Below are 291 nucleotides of genomic sequence, written 5' to 3'. Positions count from 1 at the left end.
TAACCACTGGACCGCCGGGCAAGTTCCCCGAGGTGCTCTGTCGAGCTCTCCTTGTCAGGATAGCGGTGGCCAAGGTGCCGCTTGGGCTCCAGGTTCTTGTGGCGCCCTTACTGCTGGCTGGGCCCCTCCCCGCCTCTTCTCTCCTCCGGCGTCTTCTCAGCGCCTCTCCCGTGAGGCGCGGGGACTCCACTCCCCTGAGGCGCGGGGTCTCCTCTCCCCTGAGGCGCGGGGGTCTCCTCTCCCGTGAGGCGCGGGGTCTCCTCTCCCGTGAGGCGCGGGGTCTCCTCTCCC

This window comes from Oryx dammah, unplaced genomic scaffold (assembly GCF_014754425.2).
Source record: "Oryx dammah isolate SB20612 unplaced genomic scaffold, SCBI_Odam_1.1 HiC_scaffold_27, whole genome shotgun sequence".
In the NCBI taxonomy this organism is placed as follows: domain Eukaryota; kingdom Metazoa; phylum Chordata; class Mammalia; order Artiodactyla; family Bovidae; genus Oryx; species Oryx dammah.
The sequence above is the reverse complement of the archived record's forward strand: the minus strand, read 5'-3'. Positions refer to the sequence as shown.